General features: G+C 38.6%; 1 long non-coding RNA gene across 1 annotated transcript; it reads right to left on the reverse strand.

The window, feature by feature from the left end:
• Positions 1–2,988: 2,988 nt before the first annotated feature.
• Positions 2,989–16,425, reverse strand: LOC122224861. Its single transcript, XR_006204964.1, has 4 exons — positions 15,467–16,425; positions 9,133–9,195; positions 8,706–8,842; positions 2,989–4,203 (listed from the first exon to the last, which is right to left on the reverse strand). It is a non-coding gene; the product is annotated as an uncharacterized LOC122224861 (long non-coding RNA).
• Between the last annotated feature and the right edge of the window lie 901 nt (positions 16,426–17,326).

Consider the following 17,326-nt stretch of genomic DNA (forward strand, 5'->3'; position numbering starts at 1 on the left):
GCATGGAAAGTCTGAGGCCTGTTCCAAGAGTGCAAATATGCTAGTGCGGGTGGAGCATGGCGAGGGGCAAGTCAGCGTGCGGTCAGAGAAGCGGGCCTGGCACCGTGCGTGGCATACAGCCGGCGCTCAGTCAACGATGGAAGGAACGAAGATGGATTATGCCACTCTCATGCTCCAAATCTTCCCGTCTTACTTGTAATACAACCCTGGGACCTTACTGTGGTTCACGAGGCCCTACGTTTCCCGCCTCCTTAACCCCCCCACCCTATTTGTTACCTACCCTGCCTCCTTCTACTCTCTTTTCCCTTCCTCAAGCATGCTAGATCTGTTTCTGGCTCAGGATTGACGTCTGCAGTTCCCTCTGCAAATACCACTCTCCTTCCACATATGCACACGGCTCATCGGTCACTTTCCTCAGGTCCTTCCTCAGAGAGGCCTTCCTCGGCCACCTTACCTGGAATAGTCATCCCATGCTCAGTTACTATCTACTTACTCTATTTTGGTTTCTCCATGTGGTGCACACTACTGCCTGGGAGTGCTTCCTTTGCTTACTTGTTAATATTCTTTCTTCCCTACTAGGTTATAAACTTAGTCACTGAGGATTGGGACTTCATTTTGTTGACCACCATATCTCCAGTGTCTCTACATAGTAGGTCTCAATATTATTTGAGGAAGGAAAGGAGAGAACAAGGGGCCAATCGGTGGAAGGCTTTGAATAGCATTTCTAATTATTCTGCAGGCACACTCTCAGAGGCCATACTTATTTATCTCTGATGAATACGTTCTCCTTGTCCTTTTCTTCATTAAATAGGAGTATATTTTAAAAACTGAGAATGTACTTAATATATTATGATGCATGAGAAAGAAAGAAATCAACGGACAACAAATATTTAAGTCAACAAATATTTGTTGGACACTTTTTATTGCCAGGTGCTGGGCTAGGTGGTGGGAAGAGAGCAATGAATAAGCAGGTGCATTCTCATTGATCTTAGAGGCAAGTAGGGAGAGATACAGTGAGGTGTGTTGAGTGTTTTATAAAAGGGAAAAGCATAGGTATTCTTGTCTAGTGGATGAAAACTTATAAATAATGTTCAAGTTGAGGGGCGCCTGGGTAGCTCAGTTGGTTAAGCATCCAACTTCACCTTAGCTTATTATCTATCTCATAGTCTGTGAGTTCAAGCCGCGCGTCAGGCTCTGTGCTGACAGCTCAGAGCCTGGAGCCTGTTTCAGATTCTGTGTCTTCCTCTGTCTCTGCCCCTCCCCTGCTCTCCCGCGCTCTCTCTCTCAAAAATAAATAAACATTAAAAAAATTAAAAATTAATTAAAAATAAAACGAATGTTCAAGATGAGACCTGACAGGTGAGTTAGCTGAGGAAAAGGAAAAGGATGAAGACTCTCTCAGAATGTGCAAAAGGAGGTGTGAAGAAATCAAAGAAGTTGATGCCTGAGGCCTTGAGCTCTCAGTTTTCCAGTACTCATGTGCCAAATGGACAGACAATGGACATTTGAGACAGTTGTAAAGAATTCATGAACCTATAGGAATAGGGCCAGTGGTTATAGTACCGAGTGAAGTGGATCTTCAGTCCAATGGAAGAGGAGAGAAATGAGGGCAGAACGGGGGCTGAACGTAACTGCCATCTTCAGGGAGCAGAGGCATCTGAGCAGAACATGGAGAGGTGGTTGGGATGTGACTGGAGGTCACATTATAGGAAACAAATATGAGGTGATAAAAGTATGCAGGATAAACTGGGTAGAAAGGTTAGTACTTCGAGCCAAGAGAAAGGGATACACATGAAATTCTATTTCAAAGTGGGGAAAGAAAAAAATAAAAAAACCTTGAGTGGTGATTAAATATGGTGAACAAGGCAAGACAAGAGTTTTGGATTTTTGCTTCATTTATTTTCCTACCTTCCAATCTGCTTATCTCAGTACTGAGAAGTTGGTCTGAAGTTACGACTTTTAAGGAATTGAGCATTGAGTGAGCCTGATAGGTTTCAGGTTATTAAAAAAATCTCAATTTATTGGGGTGCCTGGGTGGCTCAGTTGTTAAGCATCTGACTTTGGCTCAGGTCATGATCTCATGGCTTGTGAGTTTGAGCCCCGTGTCAGGCTCTGTGCTGACAGCTCAGAGCCCGGAGCCTGCTTCGGATTCTGTGACTCCCTCTCTCACTCTGCACCTCCCCTGCTCATGCTCTTTCTCTCTCAAAAAAAAAAAAAAAAAAAAAAAAAAAAGCTAAAAAAAATCTTAATTTATTTTACAAACAACGTTATGACAATTTAAGTGATTTAAAACAAGAAATCTCTCTGTTGCCTTACATGGGTGTCTTACCTAAACCAGTCATGAACTGTGTGATCAGTAAGTTGTAGTAATTAATAGTTGAAATAGAACCAGTACATTGTATATGGTAGGTGTTTAGTAAATACCTGTTAAATGACTGAATATTTTCTAATTATTTAAGTTAGAACAGAATCAAGGTTTTCTGGATAATAACATTCTCACTTACTTGAATTCTAATGTGTGTGCATTCCTGAGTGGAAGAGGAAAAGTGGCGGAGGGGAATGTCTTACTGCAGGCCAAAAAAGAGTTTCCCATAATCTCTAGTATGTTCTTACTTGTGCCAGAGGCCACTATCTAGGAATTCCATGGGAATGTGAAAGTCACCCATTTTGTGTGTCCTGCGGGGAAAAAATTGAGATCTGCTGCATTAAAAAATCACCCCCAAATTTCATTACTCTACAAGTTAGTTGTTTTCCTTTTTCAATAACCTTTTATGATTTGCATGAAGATGCATACAAGTTAGTTGTATATGTCTGTTAATTATTTTATGTAATATTAAGTTGGAAATTTTATTTTTTGATTTTATTTTATTTTTGAAAGAGAGAGAGAGAGAGAGAGGGTGCAGGTGGGAGCAGGGGAGGGGCAGAGGGAGAAGGAGAGAGAGAATCTCAGGGCTCAATCTCATGACCATGAGATACTGGCCTGAGCCGAAATCAAGAGTTGGATGCTTAATCAACTGAGCCACTCAGGCCCCTCTGGAAATTTTCAATAAAATGTTTAAGGCTCTCTGTGGCAGATTCAGTTATTCTTCTACTACATAAGGTAATCCAGCAGGTTTACAACTCAAGCTCTTTGGCAATGAGTTGAGAGAATTGCCTTTGATATGGCAGAGTTTTGTTTCTTTACACTTCTCCGCCCTTGCAAAACCATCCTGCTCCCACTCAACAGCTGACCCAAAGATGACTCATGTTCTTCACATAAACACACCTTTTACTCTATGTACTTCCTACTATTTGGAATACCTCTCCTTCTCCATGCAAGTTGTATCCACTAAAAAAAAAATGTTTAATTAAAAAAAAATCACATTACAGAAAATTTAGAAAATAGAAGATAAATATTATCTATAAAACTAATCTCTAGTACAAAATGCTATAGTTTGGTCCACTGGTTCTAGTCTTTTTATTTTTTAGTTAATTTTTTTAGTAGCAAAAATTAATTTTGGCTCTCAGTAAGAGATACTAGGGCACACATTAATTAGTCCTACAAAATCAATATTCATTTTAAGTATAGTAACAGAGGAATACAGTTGTCAAATTACAACAAATAATCCTGCAATGGCATAACGATGTTGTAGAAAATAAACATCCTCTGTGTAGAGTGTAATGTAAGATTTGTTAGGTTTGAGACCCTGCTTAGCTCCATTAATGGCACTTGACTCTAACTAGGTCCACATTATCTCATTAAACCCAAGTATATAATAGTAGTATATAATATTTTTGATCACTTAATAATTGAATACATGTACTAATTCATTGAATCCTCATAATACTATTAGGTAAATTTTATTATCAGTTGCATTTCATAAATGAAGAAACTAAGAAACAGAGAAGCTTGGTAAATTGCCCACCTCATTCAGCCAAGAAATAACAAAGTGAGGATTCAAACCTAGGAGCCAGAGGCTGACATTAACCACCATCTCTATTTGCCTCAATAATCTATTAGAATAATCCACAGATTATTAATGAGACTATTAGGGACGTCTTGAAGCACAGTCTGACTGTGCTTTTTACTATCTGATACATCAAATGCAAGTGTTCTTCAATAATTTACCAAATTCCACAGTCCACTCTTATTTTCACCTTGTACAGTTTCCATATTAGCAACAGGATCATCTTTGTGTCTTGAGTCCCACACCTTCACAGGTTCTGTTGTGAATACAAGTCAATTGGCAAAATTCAATAGTGATTGATGACATTTCTGCATTCTCTTCCTATGACTTCCTACATACAGAGCGGTATTACAGACACTCTAACACTTGACACTGTAACATGTATTTCTGACGTCTAATTGGGAAAATTGTATTTAATATCAGAGATATTACCCATATGTTACTGTCTGACTTGATTTCCAAGTTAATAGGTATACAGAAGAGCCAACAACTGTTCCAAAGTTATCAACAAGGTCTGACTGACAAGGCAAACACAAATGTTACGTAATCCAGATCAGGTCTTATTATCTTTGAGCCTAAAACTAATGTACTATTTATTTAGAATAATATCAGCATCATCTTAACTTTTATTTTTTTTCTCCATACTACCCATTAATTAATTAACTTTTACATTGTGGATGTGCTTTGGGGGCAGGCACTGTTTTCTGAGGGGGGTGTCTGGGAGGTGTAGGTTTGGGGGTTGGACAGCAAATGAATTGCAAGGTTGGAGGGTTGCACTGGCATCCGAGCAGGTACCTGCTGCCCCCACCACTGCCTTCAGTGTGGGACTACTGGTGAGTGTGCTCCCACGTGTGTATGGTACGAGAGTGTGCACCCACCAGGGGCCACTGGGTGCACATGTTTGGTTCAGAGAGAATGAGGCAAAATCTATTTTTCTTAAGATTTTATTATTTTTATGTATTTTTAAAGTCTATTTCTTTATTTTTTAGTAATCTCTACACCTACCATGGGGCTCAGACTCACAATCCTAAAATCAAGAGTCAAATGCTCTACTGACTGAGCCAGCCAGGTGCCCTGGTTCCAGCCTTTTTAAAAGTTACTTTTTAAATTATAAAAGTTATATGGAGGTTTTGCTTCCAGTAAAGGCAGAGTAGTTTATGTTGGACTAAGCCTCCCACAAATAACATTTCTGGGCTCTGGACAAAATGTAAAAAATAGCTGGAGAGCAACCAAAAGCAGGCCTAAACTACAGAGGACTCAACCCTGGAAAAAGGAAACCACACTTGGTGAGAGCCATGTTTAAACAGTTTCACCCCTCTGAGGGCATTGCCCAGTGAGTGCAATAGAGGGTAGCTAGAACTTAAACTGAATTAAGAACTTAAACTGAATTAATCTTACTGGATTAAGGCAACAGAGAACAGAGTTTCGGGCTACCAGAAGATCTGAAATTAAGGGGGGGAAATTCTGGAAATGAGAGTCATAGAGATGGGAGTCCCAAAATCTATGAACAAATTTCCTTCAAATATTTGTATGAATTGCATACACCTGGTTTAAAAAAAACAAAAAAAAAAAAAACACCAAGGAAGGAACAGTTAGAAAAAATGGAGCAGAGATTTCAATTGTTGTCAACACAAAAGAGGCAGAGTTTGGATATTGAATCCTACTGTGTTAGTCCAATTTGGCCTACTGTAACAAAAATATCACAGTTCTCACAGTTCTTTTTCTTTCTTTCTTTTTTTTTTTAATGTTTAGTTATTTATTTTGAGGCTGGGGGGGGAGGGGCAGAGAGAGGGGGAGACACAGAATCCCAAGCGGGCTGTCTGTATGGAGTCTGACGCCAGGCTCAATTTCATGAACCTTGAGACCATGACCTGAGCCGAAATCAACAGTTAGATGCTTAACCGACGGAGCTACCCAGGTGCCCCTATTTCTCACAGTTCTGAAGCTAGAAGTCCCAAGATTGAAGGGCCAGCATGGTGGGTGAGGGCCCTCTTCCAGGCTTCTTGTATCCACATCTGATGGAAAGGGCTAAGGAGCTCTGTGGGGTCTCTTTTATAAAAGCACTAATCCATTCACAAGTGTCCTATCCTCATGACCTAATCACCATCTCCGAAAAGCCTCGCCTCCTAACACCATTACATTTGGTGTTAGGATTACAACATGTGAATGTAGGGGAAACAGACATTCAGACAATAGACCTACCAAGTCAGTGGGGCTTGGTAAACATTTCAAGCTTTTCATCAAAACTCAGAAGGGGCTACACCTTTTTGAAGTATTTCCTGGGACTAAAGATTTGCTCTAAGACTAAGAGTAAAATTGAAATAGAGCCATTCTAAAACTATAAAGAGTAAGCTTACACAAGTTCAAAGTCATAAGCCACTAAAGTCATCAATAACTTAGCTCCCTGCTAGAACAGAAATTAGAACCCTTCAGAGGAAGATAAATTCATGTGTTATCCACAATGTCTAGGATAAAAAATATTAAACATGTAGAGTGCCTGGCTGGTTCAGTTCGTGGAGCATGTGACTCTGGATCTCAGGGTTGTGAGTTCGAGCCCCATGTTGGGTGTAGAGATTACTTAAAAATAAAATCTTAAAAAAATAATTAGGGGTGCCTGGTGGCTCAGTTGGTTAAGTGTCTGACTCTTGATTTAGGCTCAGGTCATGATCTCACGGGTTCGTGAGATTGAGCCCTGCTTGGGATTCTATCTCTTTCCCTTCCCAACTTGTGCGTGCATGTGCCATCTCTCAAAAAATAAAAAAAAATTTAAAAATTAAATGTTTAAGAGAAAAAAAAGAATTAAACATGTGGGGCACCTGGTGGGCTCAGTCAGTACAGCATGTGACTCTTGATCTCAGGGTCATGAATTCAAGCCCCATTTTGAGTGTGGAGCTTACTAAAAAATTTAAAAATTAAAAAAAATTTAAAAATTAGGGGTGCCTGGGTGGCTTAACCAGTTAATGTCCAACTTTGACTCAGGTCATGATCTCACAGACCATGGGTTTAAGCCTTGTGTTGGGCTCTATGCTGACAGCTCAGAGCCTGGAACCTGCTTTGGATTCTGTGTCTCCTTCTTTCTCTTCCCTTTCCCCACTCACACTCTCTGTCTCAAAAATAAACATTAAAAAAAAAATTTTTTTTTTAAGTTAGACCTGTAAAGACTTAGGAAAACATGACTAAGATTAGAGAAAAAGTTGTCAATAGAAACAGACCCTGCGATGATCCATATGACTTTAAAGGACTTTAAAACTGTTATAAATATTTTCAAAGACTTATAGAAAATATAACCATAGTGAGTGAGCAGATAGAGGAATTTCAGGAGAAAAATGAAAACTACCAAAAAGATGAAATTCTAGCACTGAAAAGTATAACATTTGAAATGAAGAATTCTTTGGATGGGTCTAACATCAGATTGGAGATGGCAAAAGTATCAGTGAATTTGAAGAAAGATCAACAAAAGTGTCCAATCTGAAGAAAAAGAGAAAAAAGATGAATAAAACAAAGCCTTAGTAAGTTATTAGACAATATCAAGCATGCAATTGTAAACCAAAAGGAAAAGAGGGAAAATATGTAATGGGGAAGAAGAAATAATAGCTGAAAATTTCCCAAATTTGGTGAAAACATCAATTTACAGTTCCAAAACTTTCAGTGAACTCCTTGCAGCAAAAGCACAAAGAAAATCCCACCTATGTACCACCAAACTGCTGAAAAACAAAAAAAGAGAGAAAATCTTAAAACAACCAAAGGGAAAAAATTATGTAGGGGGAAAATGAAACGAATATTTCTCTCACGAGAAACAATGAGGACCAGAAGACAATTGTATGACAACTTTAAAGAGCTGAACAGAAGGAAATATAAGTTGAACAAGAATTCTATATCTAGAGAAAATAATCTCCATAAATTAAAGGTAAATACAGAAATAAAGATAAAAGAAAAATTGAGAGAATTCATCACTAGCCGGCTTCCACTGCAAAGAATGCAAAAAGATGTTCTTTAAAAGTAAATGACATGATATGACAATTTCAATCTACAGGAAGAAATAAAGAGCACCTGAAAAAGTAAATACAAAATACTATCTATATTGGTTTCCTATTGCTGCTATAACAAATTACCACAAAGTGGGTTGAATAAGATAAATGGATTGTCTTAAACCGGGAGGTCAGAGGTCTGAAATGGGCTTCACCGAGCTAAAATTAAGGGGTTAACAGTTCTCCTAAGGAGGCTTTAGAGTAGAATCCATTTCCTTGATTTTCTACCTTCTAGAGGCCACCTGCATTCCTTGGCTTGTGACCCACTTCACCATTTTCAAAGTCACCAATGTCAAGCTGAGTCCTTCTCATGCTGCCATTTCTATTGTTTTTTTTTTCTGCCTCTCTTTCCCCATTTTAGGGATCCTTGTAATTACTCTGAGCCTAATTGGGTAATCTAAGATAATATCCCTTTCTTAAAGTCAATTGATTAGCATCATTAATTCCATCTACTACCATAATTCCCCTTTGACATGTAACCTAACATATTCACAAATTCTGGGGATTAGGACATGGACATATTTTGGAGACCATCATTCTACTGACCACATCAACTCTTTCCCCTTATTTAAAGGACAACTGATTATTATTATTATCACATAGTCCTGTGGTATTTATAAATAAGTAGATATAAAATGTATGATAGCAATAGCACAAGGAATAGAGGGTGGTAAATGACATAAACTGTTGCAAGTTTCTGCCATTTTACATAAAGTGCTATAATACTAACTTGTAGTGGACTATGACAAATTAAAGATGCGTATTGCAATTCCTAGAGTAGAGTTTCTTCACTGGGGCTCCATGGAACCCAGGTTTCTACAAGATGTGGCTCAGAGTTTTGTTGGAGATCATGGTTTGATGAACTGCCTGAAACAAGCAAAGGCCAAGATGTGTTAAACGTTTGTCTTCATATCTGGAAACAAAAGGTCTGTCTTTAAAAAAAAATTTTTTAATGTTTATTTATTTTTGACAGAGAGAGATAGCATGAGGGGGAAGGGGCAGAGAGAGGGAGATACAGAATCTGAAGCAGTCTCCAGGCTCTGAGCTGTCAGCATAGAGCCTGACGCGGGGCTCGAACTCATGGATGGTGAGATCATGACCTGAGCCGAAGTCGGACACTCAACTGGGCCACCCAGGCGCCCCAACAAAAGGTCTACCTTAAAGGAACTTGTGTTGGCATCTGAACTGATGATGCCCTATCAACAGCTGGCTGCAGCCTCCTGTTAAGAAAAAAAAATCCAGGTGTTAATGATACAGCATCTGTTTTCTTTACAGAGAGACTCTTGTGTCAAAAACTACTAGAGTTGAAATTTGGAAATTTGGAAAGATTGTATATCTAGGTTAAAAAAAACAAAAACAAAAACAAACAAACAAAACCTTGCCATTTTGCAACTGTGGTTTGATGTGGTTCATTAATTTTGAAAAATTCTTGACCATTATCTCTTCTGTCCCATTTATCTCTCTTTTCCTCCTGGGATTAAAATTACACAGATAGGAGACTATATGATATTGTTCCATAGCTCTTGTGTGTTGTGCTGTTTTCTTTTTCTTTCTTTTCTTTCTTTCTTTTTTTTTTTTTTTTTTGAGCTTCACTGTGGGTAACTATTGACCTGTCTTCAATTCACTCTTTCTTTCTTTGACCATGTCAAATCTACTGATATGACTTTAGAAGGCATTCTTCCTATCCATTACCATAATTGTTCATTATTATTTCCATTTAAACTTTTATTTTTTCAGGTTAAAGTTTGTTTTTTTAAAGTTTTTTTATTTTGAGAGAGAGACAGAGAGAGTGAGCAGGGGAGGGGCAGAGGGAGAGAGAGAATCCCAAGCAAGCTCTGCACTGTCAGCTTGGAGCCCCATTCAGGGCTCAAACTCACAAACCATGAGATCATGACCTGAGCTGAAATCAAGCATTGGATGCTTAACTGGCTGAGCCACCAGGTGCCCTACATTTATTTGTGTTTTAAATAAGCTCTATGCCCAACGTGAGGCTTGAACTCATGACGCCAAGATTGGGAGTTGCGTGTTCCGCTGACTGAGCCAGCCAGGTGCCCCAGTGTTCATTTTTATTTTTTTTATTTTTTTATTTTTTATTTTTTAAAATTTTTGTATGTTTATTTATTTTTGATAGAGAGAGACAGAGCACAGGTGAGGGAGGGGCAGAGAGAGGGAGTCACAGAATCCGAAGCAGGCTCCAGGCTCTGAGCTGTCAGCACAGAGCCCAACGTGGGGCTCAAACTCACAAACCATGAGATCATGACCTGAGCTGTAGTTGGATGCTTAACCAACTGAGCCACCCAGGCACCCTTCCAGTGTTCATTTTTTTTTTTTTATTTTTAAATTTTTTTTTTTAACGTTTTATTTATTTTTGAGACAGGGAGAGACAGAGCATGAACAGAGGAGGGTCAGAGAGAGGGAGACACAGAATCTGAAACAGGCTCCAGGCTCTGAGCTGTCAGCACAGAGCCCGACGCAGGGCTCGAACTCACGGATCATGACCTGAGCCGAAGTCGGCCGCTTAACCGACTGAGCCACCCAGGCGCCCCCCAGTGTTCATTTTTAATTTATTTTTTTTTATTGAAGTATAGTTGACATATAACATTATAATATTTCCAAGCATACAGCATAATGATTCAACATTTGTATACTCTGTTGAAATGATCACCACAGTAAGTTTACTTACCATTCATCATGATACAGAGTCATAATTTTTTTCATATGATGAGAACTCTTAGGATTTATTCTCCTGGCAACTTTCAAGTATGCACTACGATATTTTTGACTATAGTCACCATGCTGTGCATTACACCCTCCTGACTTACTTATTTTATAATTGGAAGTTTGTACTCTTGACCCTCTTCACCCATTTTGCACACCTCCAAACCAACCTCTCCTCTAGCAAACACAGTTCTATTCTCAGTATCTTTGAGTTTTATTTTGTTCTTTAGATTCCACATGTAAGTGGTGTTTGTATTTTTCTGTCTGACTTATTTCACCAAGCAAAATTCCCTCAAGGTCCATCAGTGTTGTTGCAAATGGCAAGATTTTGCTCTTTTTCATGGCTGAGCAGGATTCCATTGAATATATATTGTGCATATATATACACACACACCACATGTGTATATACATTTATGTATATTCCATTGCATATATGTGTGTGCACATATATACACACACCACATGTTCTTTAGCCAGTTATTCATCAGTGGAGACTTAGGTTGTTTTCATAGCTTGGTTGTCATCATGCTAAAATAAACATAGGGTTGCATGTATTTTTTTGAATTAGTGTTTTTGTTTTCTTTGGATAAATACCTGGTAGTGGAATTGCTGGATCATATGGCAGTTATACTTAAGTTTTTGAGAAAACTTCATACTGTTTTCCATTCTCACCAACAGTGCACAAAGGCCTCCTTTTCTCCACATCCTTGCTAATACTTCTTCCTTTTTTTTACACTAGCCATTCTACAGGTAGGTGTGAGGTGGTATCTCATTGTGATTTTGATTTGTATTTCCTTGATGATTAGTGATGTGGAGCATCTTCTCATGCATCTGATGGCCATCTGTAAGTTTTCGGTAGAAAAATGTCTATTTGGAGTGCCAGGCTGACTCAGTCAGTAGAGCATGAGACTCTTCGTCTCAGGGTTGTGAGTCCAAGCCCCACATTGGGTGTAGAGCTTGCTTAAAAAACGAAAAGAAAGAAAGAAAATGTCTATTCAGATTCTCTAATTTTTTAACTGGAGTTTGGTGATTTTTTTGGTGCTGAGTTATATATAAGTGTTATACATTTTGGGTAAGTGGTTTACAAATATTTTCTCCCATTCAGTACATTGCCTTTTAACTTTGTTGGTTTCCTTTGCTGTGCAGAAGCTTTTTAGCTTGATATAATCCACTTATTTTATTTTGGCTTTTGTTGCCTTTGCTTTTGGAGGTCAGATGCAAAAAAAAAAAATCATTGCTGAGACTGGTGTGAAGGAGTTTATTGCCTACGTTTTTTTTCTTCTTTTAAAAAAAATTTTTTAAAGGCTTATTTATTTTGGGGGGGCAGGGGAATGGGCATAGAGAATCCCCGATGAGGGGCTTGAATCACAAACTGTGAGATCATGACCTGTGCCAAAACAAGGAGCTGCCACTTGCCACCTAACCTACTCAGCCACCCGGGCACCCGCCTATGTTCTGGGAGTTTTATAGTTTCAGGTCTTGCATTCAACTCTTTAACATATTTTTTTAAAACTCTTTAATACATTTTGAGTTATTATTTGCAGTTGGTGTAATAGAGTGTTCTAATTTCATTCTTTTGCGTGTGGCTGTTCAGTTTTCCCACATTATTTATTGAAGAAACTGTTCTTTCTGTATTTTTCATAAATCTTTTCATAATTTTTTTTTCATAAATTGATTGACCATATGTATGTGGGCTTATTTCTGAGATTCCTTTTCTTTTTTCTTTTCTTTTTTTTTTTAGTTTATTTATTTGAGAGAGACAGAGACAGTGTGAATGGGGGAGGGGCATAAAAAGAGAGAGAGAGAATCCCAAGCAGGCTCTGTGTTGCCAGCATAGAGCCCAACACAGGGTCAGATCCCATGACCTGAGCTGAAACCAAGAGTCAAACACTTAACTGACTGAGCCACTCAGGTGCCCCTATTTCTGGGATTTCTGTTCTGTTCTATTGATCTATGTGTCTGGTTTTATGTCAGTACCATACTGTTTTGATTACTATAACTTTGTAATATAGTTTGAAATCAGAGAGTGTGAGGCCTCCAGCTTTGTTTTTCTTTCTCAATTTTGCTTTGGCTAATGGAACCACAAAAGACCCCAATTAGCCCCCTGAGCTGAAATCAAGAGCAGACACCCAACTGATTGAGCCACCCAGGCACCCCTATACTATCTCTTTTAACTGTTAATACAGGATACCCACATTCGGAGTTCTCAGAAGAGATTTCATTTTCAAATTCTCTATTTCCAGTCAAGAGATGGACAAGTGATATTATAATGCTGTATGTCTCAAAATACATATATCCCTCAACGAGCAGTATCAGCATCACCTGTTAACTTGATAGGAATGCAAATTCACTGGTCCCACTCCAGCCCCTAAATACTGAATTAGAAATAGGAGTGAAGCCCAAGATCTCCAGGTGACTCATATTTGAGAACCACTGTTTTAGAGGAATGATTAAGTTAACTATTCCTGGGACATTCCTAGGACAAGAAAGATGGTGGATACTACTAGTCGGCGGGATTAAAGTAAACTGATCCTTCTTGGAACTATGTCTTAGCAACTATAGAAGCACATTTTACATTCTCGATTTTACTTTTGAAAGCAGAAATAAAAAATGACCATCTGAACAAATGCTACAAAAAAGAGACATAAATGAAGGCAATGCATTAGGTGTACAGACCAATTGTAAAACCAATGGGAAAATTCTTTTGAGAACTGATCTAAAATATCAATTTTGCCCAAAGAACCAGTGTGCTTCTTTTAGGTAGTATTGATGTGTATAATAACCCATTTTTCCATTTCTAACTTGGCTGTCAGGAGTCTTAGCAAATGTTTTGCATTTAATTAATTTTCCCCTGAGGAGACTTGTTTCCTATTCTTCTCAATTAAAAATTTACAATCTAATTCTTATTTTTAAATAAATAGTATTTGTAGTTTTTATTATAAAGAGCTACAAATTATTGTTGGGAAAGGGCATAGATAAAAATAGTAAGGTTGCTGGGGCACCTGGGTGGCTTAAGTCGGTTAAGCATCTGACACTTGATTTCGGCTCGGGTCATGATCTCACCATTTGTGAGATCGAGCCCCACATCAGGCTCCTCACTGACAGTGTGCAGCCTGCTTGGGATTCTCTCTCCCCCTCTCTCTGCCCCTTCCCTGCTTGCACTTTCTCTCTCTCTCTCTCAAAATACATACGTACATACATACATACTTAAAAAAACAGTAAGGTTGTTGAAGAAGCAAGTCTATCACTCAGGAGCAAGCATGGTATGTGGTCAATACATGTCTAAACGAAGTCCCTAATTTAGCTCTCTGTTGCTTCTCAGATCTCTCCTAATCTTCTTGTTCACATGGCTGTAACATTAACCTTCTGGTTTGTCAGACACTCGAGAATACCTGCATCTCAAGTCCTTTGCTTTCCTAGCTCCCTCTGAAAAAGCTCTTCTCCAGATACCGCAGTATTTTTCCCTTCTCCTTCTTCCAGTTTTGGCTCAAATGTTATTTTTTAAAGATTTTATTTTTTAAGTAGTCTCTACACCCAACATGGGGCTCGAACTTTTACAATGCAGAGATCAAAAGTCACACATTCTGACTCAGCTAGACACTCCTCAAATGTTACCTTCTCAGTGAGGCCTTCTCTAACTCGCCCTCATCCCTGAAATCTCTTGTCCTACTCTACTTTTTTTTCCAGAGAACTTTATCTTCTACAATAGTGTATTTGCCTACTTTCAATCTTTTCACTATTTGAATGTAACCTCCACAAGGCAGGCTTTTTTTTAATATACAGCTTTTATTTTTAAATTCTGTTTTCATGTTTATTTTTGAGAGAGACAGAGTGCAAGTGGGGGAGGAGCAGAGAGAGAGGGAGACACAGAATCTGAAGCAGGCTCCAGGCTCTGAGCTGTCAGCACAGAGCCCGATGTGAGGCTTGAACCCACGAACCGTGAGATCATGACCTGAGACAAGTTGGGTATTTAACCAACTGAGCCACCCAGGCGCCCCAAGACAGGGGTTTTATTGCTGCCTGCTTTGCTTCTCAGTGTATACCTACCAGGCAGGGCAGTGTCTGGCTTGTAAGGGTTAACAGGAACTTGTTGAGTGACCAAGTCTGCAGGAATCATAATGTTTATGTTCAATAGCTTAACAGACTTAAAAAAATCTAGAAGCCAGCTGAGATTTCTTCTTCCACAAAATGAATATATCACAATTTAATTATTTGGGTTTATTCTTTCCTTTTTAAAATATTCAGCAAACATCTACTATGGGCAAGGCACTGTGCTAAGTGCTGAGAACAAAAATGACAAAGACCCTGTTCAAGGAGCTCAGTAAAACAAACAGCTTAACAAAAATTTTTTTTAAACCAGAAAACCAAGATATGTATAGGATGTGGTACACAGGAAATAGTGAAATTTAGCTGCCTTCCCTCTGGTTTTTCTACTGCTGATTGCAGTAAAGCAGGTACTTGACACAAGAGGTGCAGTCTAGACAGGGAGCAAGAGTGAGAGGCAGGACTGTAAATTTCAGACAAAAGAACAGGGAAGATAATAAAGCTCTTCTGCAGAAAACCATTAGTCATAAGGTTAGTCCGAACTGAAGGCTGGTAAATAACCCAGATGACCCGAGGATATTTTATGAGAAGCATCATGTAACCTTTAAAAGCATCCAAAGCTAGTGATAATCCTGACATTTCAACAGGCATAAATTTTAATGAAAACAAGAAATACTGAGTAATAATTACCACCTATAAGTGTGAAAACATTCACTAGCCCATACTTACCACTTGCCTCTTCTGTATGGCAAATAAATTCTAGGTCACATATATAAATTCTCTGGCACTTTCCCCATCTTTCCTCTGGTAACAGCAACTGGGGTCCATAAGTGGATTAGTCACACCGCCAGAGTCAGTGTCCCTGGAATCTGTTGGCACAGATATGGCATGGTTACACAGGTGTACCTTTTCCTTCTTTGCAATGGTGGAAGGGAAGTCCTCTGAAATCCACCTCTTATTTCTCTTTCTCCCTTCCTGATCCTAGAGTAAAAAATGAGGTGTTCATGGGAACTGGGTAAATTATTCCAAAATTTTGTTTTAATGTATTTTAAAAAGAAACAAACTTTTTAAATAAACACTACAAGCTTCTTTGGAAACTATCTTGGCAAAAATAAATTATATTCCTAAGTAAATTAGTACTTAAAAAAATCACAAATTAATGTAACTTCTTCAAAGTAATAATGTAATTGCAATTTTGAGCATCCACTGAACTCTAAGTATTCAAGGCATTTTATACAAATATGTCGTTTACCTGAAAACATTGAGCCCAAATGGTTAAGTAGTTGGACTAATGGCACACATAAAGCTGAGATTTACATCTAGATCTGACTGAATCCAAAGCTCTTTCCTCATCATGATTAAAAATATAGAATTAATAAGCAAGTGAGAAAATCATGCTGCTGTCATGCTACTGTCTTAGGCTTATTATTAAGTCTTGAGTAACTTCTTTTGGGGTGAGGTCATAGCTATTGAGTTAACATAAACACAATTTTTACCTGTTATATATCGACAGTCCACATTTTCATTGGGAGAGAAAAATTTGCTGCTAAAACCATAGCACTATCAATATCACCTATCTTACTTGGAGATAAAAAGGTTCTTGGAAATTAAGCTCTAATCATAAGTTAAAAATGTGTATTAAAAAAATTTTGGGGGGGAGGGGCGCCTGGGTGGCTCAGTCAGTTTAGCATCCAACTTTGGCTCAGGTCATGATCTTGTGGTCTGTGAGTTCAAGCCCCACATCGGGCTCTGTGCTGACAGCTCTGAGCCTGGAGCTTGTTTCGAATTCTGTGTCTTCCTCTCACTCTGCCCCTCCGCCACTCATGCTCTCTCTGTCAAAAATAAACGTTAAAAAAAAAAAATTTTTTTTAATGTTTATTTTTGACAGAGAGAGTATGAGCAGAGAGGCAGAGACAGGGAGTCACAGAACCCGAAGCAGGCTCCAGGCTCTGAGCTGTCAGCACAGAGCTCAATGTGGGGTTTGAACCCACAAACTGCAAGATCTTGACCTGAGCTGAAATCAGACGTTTAACTGACTAGACCAGCCAGGTGCATCTAAAAATGTCTATTTTTTAAGAATGCAGAAGTTCTTTTGCATGTGGGTGTGTGAAAATATTTTTAAAACTATGATGGTCTATTGGACACAGAATTCGTGTCAGGAAATCAACCAGCTGCTTGAGAATTAAAGCCTAAAAGTCTAAAAAAATTCCACTATAGGACAAAATGGTTTAGTAATAACAAGTTCTAAGGAAAGACGGAGAAATTTAGTGTATGCGGGATAAGGATGTGGAATTAGAATAAGTATGTGAAAAAAAAAATCAAGAAACACTACCCCTGAAGTATTTTAAGCCTAGACATATAAAATAGACCCACAGGTAATTTATGCAATTTCATGCAAATAAACCGTCCAACCGACTAACTGATATAGTAGATAAAGTCCTGCATTGAGAGTTGGGAAGAACAAGGACAACCACAACAAAGGTTGGGTAAGAGCTCTGCTTTGTATTAGCTTGGAATGCTAGATCAGTTATCTCCGGTTTCTCACTGAGAAGATGGAGATGGACTTTATTTACCCAGCCTGTTGTAGGT

Source organism: Panthera leo, chromosome B4 (assembly GCF_018350215.1).
Source record: "Panthera leo isolate Ple1 chromosome B4, P.leo_Ple1_pat1.1, whole genome shotgun sequence".
In the NCBI taxonomy this organism is placed as follows: Eukaryota; Metazoa; Chordata; class Mammalia; order Carnivora; family Felidae; genus Panthera; species Panthera leo.